At 32.6% G+C, this 12652-nt stretch overlaps 1 long non-coding RNA gene across 1 annotated transcript; it reads right to left on the bottom strand.

Moving 5' to 3' along the window:
• Positions 1-8757: 8757 nt before the first annotated feature.
• LOC128213136 (uncharacterized) lies at positions 8758-11433 on the bottom strand. Its single transcript, XR_008257686.1, has 3 exons — positions 11318-11433; positions 10800-10894; positions 8758-8828 (listed from the first exon to the last, which is right to left on the bottom strand). It is a non-coding gene; the product is annotated as an uncharacterized LOC128213136 (long non-coding RNA).
• Positions 11434-12652: the final 1219 nt, after the last annotated feature.

The following is a 12652-nucleotide window of genomic DNA, read 5'->3' as shown; positions in this document are numbered from 1 at the left end:
ATCAGTTTTTACCTAGATTTTGAATGAAATTCATCCCAACCGACTGCAACACAAATATTTGAAATTATTACACATGACCTCCAAGAATTTCTGGCAGCATATATCTATAGATAGTTTTGTGTTTTTTAATAATGTTTTAATAATCAATCGCGTAAAGCATTTGAATAAATGTGCTTTTGGCAGATTTTGCTTGGGCTCTTGTGACTAGAGTGCGATTGAATGCCAAAAACAATGAACATGATTAGTTAAACGTTTCATCGCGTCGTTGTGAGAAACTATAGATTCAGTTTCATCCAATTGAGCTAATTAGTTTACTTATATTCATTCTACACTCCTCCCTCATTTACCCTTTACCTTTTAACAAATACAGACACGGTACAGATAAATCTCATCCAATCAAGGAGACCGTTCCGAAAAGAAACTCGGATGAGCAACGAATTATAGTTAAAGATTTGGGCTAGCGGGGCTAATCTCCCGGAACAATCTACCTCAAACCGTCTATGAACCTGGTTTTGCCATTCTAGAGGACATAGAGCAACTAGGCGACGAGTAGCTTGAGTAATGGGTCAACGATTAATCTTCGAGATATGCAGGCAATATGGAAAAGATTATCCTCCTAATGCTGCGTTACAGCGGTATCTTCGGGACCTTAGATGAAAATATATGTTAAGACAGGTATAGATTGGAAGACGAAGTTTTCATTTGTTTTTGTTTAGGTCTTGATGGGTGCGTAAAAGTACTCTATGCTCAGAGCAATTGGGATTAAAAGTGAATTTTTCAGACCCAATCACTTTGGTGGATATGGTTACTTTGTGGCAAAAAGGTGTCTTCATGTAAATGAAATATTAATGAAAGTGATAATTATGTCTACACTGTCTACAAGTTGGTTCATTGTGAGGAATCACATGACATAAACGGGGTTTTCACATGGTTCACCACGGGACAAAACCGATGTAAATACAAAAAGGTGACGTTTATTCCTAAATAACTAAGTTCCTTGTATTTTAACGAAGCATTTCTAGGCTAACATTTCAACTGTTGACAACATCATATTTAAAATTCACGTTTACAACATCTTTTCTTGAAAATCATTTGGAATACTAGTTTTGGGTTGTATACATTATTGTCACAATTGAGAAATTAATACAAACTATAAAATAGAATAAAATAAGCAAGTTTGTTAAGTATACAAATTAAACATAGTAAACTTTAGTTAGAATATTTTGAAAATTCGATATTTAATAACATAACAAATAAAATTCAAACTAATTTAGTTCTTTCAATAAATAGTATAAACTCAACTATAAAATTACCGACAACACACTTGGGCCTAATAACTTCATACATAACAAACAGTTAGATCACTACCACAGGATGACCTCTATTGGTAATGTATACTAAGATTTCAATATGGTTAACATGATCAAGATATTTACTACTATCATTAACTTATAGATTCATCATCTGCGTGTTATTTTGTTTCTTCACTCTCTTTAGCACAAAAAGGTCATACCATCGGTTTTCATTTAAAAAAATGAATCCTGGCGAAAATATCGTTGCCATTATGTATGATATTCACATGCATTCATGTTCAACAATCACATCTAAAAAGGAGACAGGAAATGACATCCACTTAGTCTTATAGTGAATTATCAACTCCGTCTCTATACTTTACTCTATGAAAAATGAACGCGATCAATATTTTCAACCTTACGGGAAAGCAGGGAAGGTCGTCATTAACATGTATTCGATACTAAATCTGTTCTGTCTATATAGTCCTTTATATTAACGGCTTTCTGACCAACGATGCCTTTCTGGGGAATTTGTCTCATACATGTGATTGCCAAATGGCATTATTCGACAATGCGTTCCCATCTATTCTACCTTATGCTTTACAAAACAGGGCGAGGATGTGCTTATTATGAAAAAAGGTTTCAGATTGATTTTATAAACATCTTCTGAATGTTTAGAGAAACACTCCTAAGTATGGCGACTTTGGTCGATTTCCTTTAAATATTATGATTTAGAAACGCATTCTAGGATTTTGGTATAAGCTGCCACTCAACTTTACTGCGCAATTTTTAATGTTCATGTGTTTATGGATGGTTCAGTAGCTTTTAAATAAGATTTGATAAATGCGGTTGGAATTTGGAATAGAAATGTATACTCATCAAAATTTAGCAATAACCGAATTTTATGAAACTGAAATTAAGATTTTATTTCAAGGTTAATACAAACTTTGTTCAAACTCTAGGAAACTTTAGACTTTGAACTAATCATTTACCAATTGGAAAAGACAGATTGATTGGTGACGAAATCAAAGGGAATGTTGATGATGTTCGTTGAATAAAGTTGGAGAGGAATTTCAATATGTTTTACGCTAAAAACAATTTTAATGGGATGAAATGATACCTACCATTTGTAAAAAGTCATAGTATTAATGATTTTCAAAAAGAAGTGTTTGAAAAGGATGCTTTTAAGCTGAAAAATAATAGCAATTGTGTCAACATTATATATTTAAAAACCCTCCCTACAACTTGCCCATTGCCACTAAACCGGGTTTATGTTTAAACTTTTTGCTACTGAGCATGCTTCTGTAGCTTTTTGCATATATATTGAAATCAACCATGTTTCAGAACGTACTGTTTGTTTTCTACAAATATAATTATGATAGATTATCACTAGAGCTGTCACAGGAATAACAAAGACCAAACCACAGTCTTGACACAGGAGTGGTAAACTATAGGATATACTATCGTCAACATTGGTCAATCAATCATTGTAATCAAAGTCCAACTTGACCTGTAGCAATGTACCAAACATGATTGTACTCGCTTAGATCTGTCATAAAATATCACCCGGACACCGTTCCAAAAGTGAAAAAGTGAAGGTTCAAGAAAATTATAAATAAAAATAAACGACGTCTTATGGGTTTATCCTTACGTATTTGCCAACCGTTTTAGCTTCAGGGCAAATCACAATCACTTAATTTTGCTATTTCGATTTGCCATGAATGACGCCATTTTAAATTCATCTATGTATTTAACCTGGGGCGTGTCTCCATATACATATCTTATAACATCTTAATCAATATAGGTCAATTGGTGGTTAATGGCACCCTACCGCTGAATAGGACTTTGACCTTGATCTTTCACCTAGTAGTCTTTTAAGTAATATAGGTTAACTACTTGTCAAGAGCATATTTTACCTAGTGACTTTACATTAGTTTCCTAATTATTGTTCACTAATCAACTTAAGCTATGCGAAAAATGTTTACACGCAAGGTTGTCTCGATTTGCAATCCGGATCCCCAATGTTTACAGCATGAAATGCGAACATCACTCATTGAAAGGCATAGTGACAAAATTCAGAAGACCCAGGCGAATGAGCAATGGCAATCAGTGGCGTACTAACAGGCAGAAACGCAACCACGTCAACCATCTCGTTAGAACAGCCAAGCGAAAGAAACATGACAAACTGGCTTCGAAACGTCGGGAAAGTACCTTCTGTTTGTAAAACTATAATCAACAATAAAAAAAAACACTATAAGTACCTTTTTCCTATTGCCTCTGATGTTCCATCTCTACAGGGGTTTGAATGTTCCCTTCAATATGGTATTGCAATAAAAAGGTTCTGAAAACTGGCAATGTAATCGAACAGGACTCTGTAAAGATCTATGTTCTAAAGGAAGAATTAAATAAAATTGCATAGCCCCTCCGATACGCTTTTAACTACTCTATGCGCTCCTTTTAAGTACCAAACCAGAAGAAATTGTGTCATGTCAATGTTATTCACGCAATATATCGGTAATTGTAGTCCAATCTGCCAATAAATCTGTCAAGAATGAGCTGATCTATAAGGGATTTGTTGAACAACTACACTAATAATCAATTGCAATAACAAAACAACTGATCAAAGATTAGATTTACCACAATTAATATTGTTTTAAAATTCGAAAAAAGGATGAATACTTGTCGAAAGCAATGGTCCGAGTTTCATTTGAAAGAAATGAGCATAAAAACCGGTATTTCTACCTCTTAAGACTATTGTACAACACAGTAAATCTTTTAGCATTCACCAATCATTTAATATGTTTATGCTTTCTGCTAATAAATACAGTGACGGTTACAATCTTGTAACCAGTAATTAAAACTTTCCATAATGCATTATATAAGTAATTAAAGTAGTTAAAGGTTTATCACTTAAAATATATGTTTGTTTTATATGTGTATGTACAGATTTTGAATAAGAGTGTCACTTTAAAATGTTGGTTTGATATCTTATTCCAAACGACTAGTTAATTGGATCTTTAAAAAGATCCAATTTTACGTGTTTTACCGAGTTTTCGTAATTTTATTTCAAAAAATCTTACATTTAATTATTAACGAAAATGGCAAATTTTAGAGACCAATATGCGACATTTACAAGTATAATGATAATTTGGTCGGCGCGAGCCGGCAGCCATCTTAGTTTTGCTTTATATTTTTGGTTAAGAGAAAGAAAGTAACCTTCATATTTTAACGATTTTATAGTGTGAAATAATAAAACTGACCACAGCATTGAAATAATATATTAGGAAAAAACTGCTGATGAAAGTAATCTTGTGATGATGGTTTCCGAGCCCATTATGGACTTCTTCTGGAGAATATCGCAAAAGGGCTAACAGCAACCAACCATCTCCGGCTAAATAAATATTATATTAAGGATTAAAAGCAAAAATATAACACGGATGTTTTAACTAACCTCATCAAAATCCTCAAGTATATCGCTTCCCAACTCATAAACCTCGTAATCGTTTGCTACTTAAACATGAAATATAACACCTAATTTTGATGCATTATATTAAACTACTTTGAAAACCGAACTGTCACAGATTTTCAGTTTTGACACTTTTAGAAACATTTATCTCAAAATCAACTGTTTTTGGCATCAATGCAATAAAATTAAGTCATATTAGTAATTCATGAAATAACAGATCTCATTTGTTTGAAAAACTGCCCGAAATTTCATATTCCCTAAGACTTTAGTAACGCTTTTAGCTATAAAACATCAATTTTCAAACGTAAATATGAAATATGCGCTGTGATATTTTGTCTTATACCACTGGTTGCAGACTTTTACGCAAAAAATGGTGCATTCAAATACAAAAATAATTGTCAAAACGATCAATTTGTGAGAGTGCAGCTTTAAGCATAAAAATAAAGCCATAGAATCTTAACATTTCTCGAGCTAAGAACGTCATTGACCAGCTCTAGAGTGTTAATAAACGGCAGTTTAATAGTTAACAAGTATCCAGTTTAGATGGACTATAACATATCACGATAAATCAGATTCAAAATGGCAAAATATTATAATTTAAGGTTGTAATTCGTATGACAATGTTACATTAAAACAGCACAGTTACAATGTAAACATGATTAAAATGTTAAAATTTAATTAATGTTTTCTGGTAAAATATGGAGTTTTGCCAGTAAATAATAGCAGTGAAAATATCGAACACGATTTGCTTACTTTTGAAATAGAAAACACCATGGCGACGAAATTGTTACCTAAATAATCATAATTAGCTTCATAAGCAAAACCATTGCCTGACTGTACTTAACTTGGGTTGGGGTCCACTTTTATTAAAGGTTCAATAATTTAAACATATACAAATACAAAATTATGTTCAGTGGTTTAAATCTAAATCTTCGTTTTTCATCTACACACAAAGAACCGATTGTCAAGCCGCGAAAGCGACTATCGATAAAGATCTAATGTTCATCCTCGTAACCTAGGACCGCTGGACTGAAATAAGATCCAATCGGTCCTGGATTTTCAAAACAAACAGTGAACGTCTCTGGTATCGACTTAATTCCAGTGCACGTAACGTATGCTTGGATTTTGAACAATCGATATTAACGAAAGATTATTGTACGCGTATCTCTTTGAATAAAAAATATTTTGGAGAAGGGTGGTGAGTCTAAATTGTGGTATAAGCCGATCTGAAAGTGTGTCAAATCATTGCCATTAAATGCAAACGTCTTACGGAAATATTTCATTAGTGAATCTCCTTTACAGATGAAAAATATCGCCGAGCACAAAACAGTCTTATATAGCGGTGATTAGGTACTTCAACGCAATTCAGTAACTATCGGGAAATAAGCTCGCCAGTTCAGTCTTGCACTGACAAATATATATTGCCGTCTTACTTGTTATTTTTCAAATAATAACTGTTCATATGTCCACGTTATAGAGCACATACTGATGAACTTTCCTGTGTCGACACAGGCGCTAAATTCCTATATATGCTAATTTCGCTATTCAGTTAAGTTGTTTGGAAAGAAACACTTGTGAATTACAATGATCATTGAAAAGCAATATACGCCATGAATGAAATTGCGATGAAGAATGATGTTCAATCTACATCAACATGAGTTTTGCGAAATCCATCTAAGGAAAACGGCCTTTTTTACAATTCTGAAGCCATCTCAGAAGATAAATCCATATCTCACAAATCACTAAAATAAATCGAATTTTGTACGAATACATACAGTTCTACGGCATGAAATTTACATTTGTCCTATGCAACCTTTACTTAAAACAAAATTACCGTCATACTGCATGAAAGTATCGGTTCATGTCAATATCTGAATATGTGCCATAAGATGAAACCATAGTTTTGCAGTCTTCAGCACATTTTTCAAATTGCAAAGGCGTTTCTTGTCAAAGATTTCCTCAAACAATGATAGCGACGGAAATGGAAATGCTTTAATGATGAAGAACAGCTCTAGACGACAAAATCAAACAAACAATCTGTAAGAACTCCTTTGAAGACACAACTGGTAAAGAGTGATATATATTCGATAAACTTTAGCTGCAATTTCAGGAAAACATAATGAGAAACAAAACCACCACTGCAAAGACAAAGAAATTGAGTGTCTAACATACCATCAGAAGTCACACACCTAATACGTTTGCAGACAAATGTCATTTGTTATTCCTACAAACTATGTAGCCAATGGCCATATCACAATATTTTGCCAAAACTAATGCGGCAATTTATTTCAGATTAGTATTGTATGAGAACGTAACGTCATTTCGGAAAAAAACGTCGTATAATTTGTGTCCCGACACTGTGCGCTTATATATATTTTTTTTTGAAAAAGCGAAATATTGTTTTCATTCCTTAAAGTCTCTTTAAAAGTATACAATACATCAAAGTAATACCTTGCCTCAGACACCTCATATATGTTTTAAACTATAAGCATCTATTGATAGAAACGCATATAAGATATTTTTCCACTTTTAATTTCAGAACGTTTTGTATTACCATAACAGGTATTTCATAGTTGGTATACTTGTTATGATAGTCAATAGGTTTTTAAAATGAAATGTGAACTTTTTATACACGTTAACTCTAAGACGTCTTAAAGTGTTCTTGAATCCCTGACGTATACGATCTTATATTACTCGTACGTAAAATTATATGTATACGCTCTACACACCTTCAAGGGCCACATAATTCATTGGCACGTAACCCTCTGCTTGGAAATTCTGGTGTGTTGGGTCGTAATGCCGTGCGTAACACCATCCTTCATATCTGGAATACGGTACCGTGAAATGACAAAAACGACGGGTGCAAAATTCATCAGTGCTGGTTTCTTAGACAAATTGCATTTATAAAATAAAAAAAAACTTTGTCTGGTTTTCAAATTCTAAGTACAAGTTCATAATATATTATTTGTCCTGTCACTCGCATATAAATTGGTCTAATAACAAGGTACCGTGTAAATTTAAGTTTATTTAAACAATAGACCACGTAATGTTTATCTACAGTCAGTAAGTCACTTGACCGCAAAAACGAACTATTCTAAAATAACAAATGATTAGCGCAAATAATGCTGCAGAATCTGATTCAAAGTCCGCCAACAGCAGCATCAGCATTGGCTATCCCTGAAATTATTACACTATGCATGATAATGACATTGGCAACGAAACTTGGTCAGAAATTTTACATGTTCATTTACCCCACCCGTCAATGCTGAAAACTGTGCAGCAATAAATGATATTTAAATCCTTTTTTTGTGCTGAATAACAAAGCCTGACTTACAACAGAAATGAATTTTCTCTTTGCCGGTATAGTTCTAATCATCCAACACTTTATCCTTTAATAGCAACATAAATCCATTTAACATGTGGCGATTGTTTGTCAACACTCGTGATGTTGAACCATTCCCCTATGTTGAATGTGACTTGCAGAATAATTGTATCACGACAAGATACTGTTTGGTAACTGATCAACGTTTACTCACTTTCAAAAACGTTTTGAATTTTATTGACGTATTTAACTTTTTAAGGCATAATTAAATACGGGTACCTTGCATGCCGAAGTCACCATGGGAAAAATCATTGGTCCCCCTTTATAACAGGTATTTGGTAGTTAAATGGTAATTTTTCGTGTATAATTAACAAAGTAACAGGATATATAGAATATTAAGTTAGTGCCGTGGATTTAGAACCCGATAAATTCCTCCGCCTTACAATATAAACTTCCTCCATCCACGGCACTAACCTAGTACTCTCTATATATCTGACTTTACGACTAACGGTATCATTTCCAGACTGGTTTCTACAAAGGTTATTGCGTGATTTCTATCAACGAATACATTACCATAATTTAGCTCAAGCAAAAGTATAATCTAAACCATTTAGGAAATAATTATAACCTTACTTTATATTGTTCTGGTTTTTGAGTATTAGAACGTCGCCTTTGCGGAAAGAGAGATCTTCATGATCTCGGGCATCGAAGTCATAAAGCGCGTAAGCTCGTTTCTCACTGCAGCTGTCTGGAAAAGAAAGAAATGATCATTAAGATATTTTTTATATATGTCCTAATAGATATGCAGAGAAGAGCGGGGTTCATTTCGAGGGTGTTTTGATTTGACCTCACCTTACCTTATTAAATGAGGTATTTCTAGTCCTCTTTGGTTGGCTAAAACAGTATCACCAGAAACACAGAATACAAAGAGGATATAAGTTTGTTTCAGCGTACGATCGTTATATTTTTCAACGAACATGCATCAAAAGCTAAATTTATTAGGTAGTCGCACAGCCACGAGTAACACATTTACTATTTGTGTTCACGAGGGGATATATATTGTGAAAGAAACTTATGCCCTATGCCTAAATATATATATAATGTCAGGTAACTAAAAATGGTTACATCAATATCAACGCATCTCTATTATGTGCATAAGGATGAACAGGTATAGCTACATACAAGATGAAATTAAAAGGTTACCACTCACTTGAAATACTTCCCGTTTGTTACGACTCTTTAAAGATACGATGCAATGGAATTATGCAGTCAATCAATGTATTATTGTAATGTAACCAAGAGGAAAAACAAAATAGAAAAACTAGAAAAAGATATAATTATGCTGTCTAATATTCTTCGAGATATCAAAAAATTGATATTTTACAAACGTTCTCTTTTATATCATAATTAGCTCGCAGAATATTGTAGTTTTCCATGACATTAATGCCCATTTAATCATAACTTTATCTCACTTCAGTATAATGTCAATACAAATTATGAATGTGATATTTATTTACATAACTGTACGACTATACTAACTTACAATGGATAAACATATATTACCAATCAATAATTACATATAGAAATACTTCCTTGAAAGATGATAACAATATACATGGAAAATGAATATTCATACTCTAGAAATAAAATAAGTCTCATCAAACAGAGCATTTAACTCAACATTAAAAGTTATTTGAAAAAAAAATACAGAGACAAGCTCAGTAGCCGAAAGTTTAAACATCACACCCCTTATAATGACACAGGGTAAACGCCAAAGACATAAAACAAAACAAAAAAATCACAAACAAGAAACATGGAACAACGGCACAAAAAAAAACACACAAACAATGCGCAATGCGACGAAACCAGGTTTTCAATGATTGACAGAAGAACTTCAGCTTGTGTTGTGAGAATTATAATTCAGTTGATTTGTTGTGTGTTGTGTCAAATGTTAAGAAATTGTTATATGACCATGGCTTCTCTCATATCTTTGATAATGTGGCCAATATTGATTGTAAAATATTTTGTATGAATTAAAGGTAGACTATTAAATACTCTTAAACAGAATTATCTTGGTATTATCTTCAGTTTCAATTTAATGGTATGCCAGAAACAAAACACCTAGAAAATAACGATATTGCTTATTTATAATACAAATGATATAATGTTTGAATTTGAATTTGACATAGAAAACGAATTTCATTTTATTTGTATATGTCCATGGTATTCTGGTGTAAGAAAAAGATATCTTATACACGTCGGCATGATATATGAAAACATGTATGTATATGTTAACGATGTACACTGCACAAGTCTGAATAAGGTTTTGTTCGAGTTTTTCCAGTAAGGAAACACAATTTACCTTTCATTTTAGATTTAATACATATATGATACTAAAACAATACGAGGTATTATCAAAGCTGTTGCCATTGATATTGGTAAGCGGTGTCGAATATTTACGACTGTCGGCCGCAATTACACAGTAGTTGTGGTCATAAATGATGCATCTGTTTATTTTCGGCATTATTAAACACCCCTATCGTTTATCGTCATTAAAACAGGTTATTAACTATATATCATTTAAATATTCATATAAAAAGGGCTTGTTGATATTCTAAATTCGACAAACTAATAGGCGTTTACCATAAGACGTTATGAATAACTGATATATATGATTTGATATCACGTTCGTATGATTATATACACACGCTCAATATACCTTCAGTGGCCACATAATTCAATTGCACGTAACCCTCTGCCTGGAAATTCTTGTTTTTTGGGTCGTTATGCCGTGCGTAACACCATCCTTCATATCTGGAATAAGGGACCTTTGAATGGAAAAATTGACGTGAACAAAATCGATCAGTGCTGGTTTCCCATACAAATTGTAAATATACAATTAGAAAATTTAAGATTTGAGTAAACCGGGTTTATGTTTAAACTTTTTGCTACTGAGCTTGTTTCTGTAGTTTTTCACATAAGTATTGTTTCCATAAAGAAAGCCCAAAATGTGCAAACTTCTATTTCGCCGCATAGGTATTTGCTTTAACCCTAGATTTTATCTGATTTTCAAGTATGAGTCGAGACTAAATTGTTTATCTGATTTTACGACTAACGGTTAATTTCCAGACTGGTTTTTACAGAGTATGGCGTGATTTCTATCAACGAATACATTACCATAATTTAGCTCAAGCAATAGAATAATCTAAACCATTTAGGAAATAATTATAACCTTACTTTATATTGTTCTGGTCTTTGAGTATTAGAACGTCGCCTTTGCGGAAAGAGAGATCTTCATGATCTCGGGCATCGAAGTCATAAAGCGCGTAAGCTCGTTTCCCACTGCAACTGTCTGGAAAAGAATCAAATGATCATTGAGATATATTCTATATATGTTCTAATAGATACGCAGAGAAGAGCGAGGCTCATTTTGTGGGTGTTTTGACTTGACCTAACCTAACCTTCCTACCTTAATCTTAAATGAGGTAGTGCATGTCATTTCTGATTGGCTGAAATAGTATCATTAAATATACTGAATACATTATCCAACTTAGGACATGTTCAAAACAGTTTAAATTTTCAAACTTTAACAGAAATGCATGTTTGATGGGGGGGGGTCTAAAATCGCTACCAACACTCGAATAAATATTATCAACCCGAAAACTTGCAATTTGGCCTAAAACATCTGTAGGATGTTGTTAATAAGCTTTAAAACTGTTTTCGAAACTGTGTTATGTTACCATGGTAGTATAAATCTTATTCAAAGATTTTTGGAAAACAACTGGAGATATGATTATGAACTACATAAAATGAAACATTTTAAATAGAAAGTATTGGTGATTTGTGAAATGGGAAATACCATTTACATGTTATTGCAGCTTGCATGGACTTTGCACAAGTCAATTTTGATCTTAAGTTTTCCTATATTTGTCACAAAAGAGAAACAAACAAAACAAAATGTTATCATTTCTTTGTTTCTGTTAGCGACTTAGTTTCTTTGAACTGAAATTGTCGCGAAGAAAGCGAATTTCTTAATTGTTTCATGTATACCAATTATGTATAGTTAACTTTCCCGCCAAGAACCATTTAAACATCAAAACCTTTGTACTTTGTATCTCCGTCTGTAATGGACGGAGATGTCTCTGTCTGTAATGGACCCAGATGTATCCGTCTGTAATGGACGGAGATATCTCCTTCTGAACGGAGATCTGACATAGTTATTAAACACGTGTGCTTTCGCGGGATTCTGGGCGGAGATGATAAGATTATATATATATATATATATATATATATATATATATATATATATATATATATATATATATATATATATATATATATATATATATATATATATATATATATATATATATATTTATATATATATATATATAAATATAGCAAGGTTGAGTTGTTGAAAAAAACTTGACTTAAAAAACTTGACTTTACAGAACTTTCGGTACTCTATTTTAAATTAAGCCGATATAACCATTTATTTACGAATTAAATTAAAAATTGTGAACATTGACCTAAAAACATGAAATTAAAATTACTTAAAGGTTATTCTTTTTT

The sequence above is a fragment of the Mya arenaria genome, chromosome 13 (genome assembly GCF_026914265.1).
Source record: "Mya arenaria isolate MELC-2E11 chromosome 13, ASM2691426v1".
NCBI lineage: Eukaryota > Metazoa > Mollusca > Bivalvia > Myida > Myidae > Mya > Mya arenaria.
This window is presented reverse-complemented; position numbering and strand designations above follow the sequence as displayed.